Genomic DNA, 793 nt, shown 5'->3' with positions numbered 1-793 from the left:
GCTGTGCACACCCCGTAGCCTATTTTGGTCCATTCCAACGTGAAACTGAAGTAATAAGCCTATTTGGGTTCCTGTCAGATGACTACTCATCTGAGTATTTGTGCTATGACCTCACTCACTGTGTTCTTAAATGAGCTCCCCCGCCCAAAGGGCAGCCTGTGCAAGGCGCTATTTCCATCTGCTCCCCACTTCCTAGTAGGTTGTAAGTTGTGCCCTCTAAATTGTAGCAAAGTACTCATTCCTCATTGGAAACCCACCAATGTCAAATGTGATTCTTTTAAAAGCAATCTACTTTATTACACAAGCAGGAGAAATAAAAGTTATTTAAGAGAGAATAATCTTCATGCAGTGGGCCTCCCAAAACACCGGTCAAGTTATGTTGCTTCTGCCTTAGAAACAGGTCTACTCATCGACTATAGCACTCAGCTCCACCTCCCCCTCCACGTCCAGGCCTCATCCTCACCTTGCTCTCCATCCTGATTTCCCACCCGATCTTCTAGACCCCACTTTCTAACCACCTGAGCTTGGCCTTCCCCGCGCAAGCCAGGAATCTCCAGACCTCTGTGTGTCAAAAACTCTTCCTGAGCGTGCCTGACAAAAAGTGACTAAAAGCCGCTCAAAAAAGGGTGAAATACTGTAGCCCTTTTCTGACACTTGAATAATTTTCTATCACTTTTTCCAATACTGTACCTTAAAATTGTGACGTTTCTACTTCTGCTTTCATTAAACCAGTGTCTAGAGTATAGAACATACTCACCCAGCCATGCATGTAGCTCAAAGACAGCCACAGTGC

Source organism: Chinchilla lanigera, unplaced genomic scaffold, assembly GCF_000276665.1.
Source record: "Chinchilla lanigera isolate Chin_1 unplaced genomic scaffold, ChiLan1.0 scaffold00070, whole genome shotgun sequence".
NCBI lineage: Eukaryota > Metazoa > Chordata > Mammalia > Rodentia > Chinchillidae > Chinchilla > Chinchilla lanigera.
Note: the sequence above shows the minus strand (reverse complement) of the source record.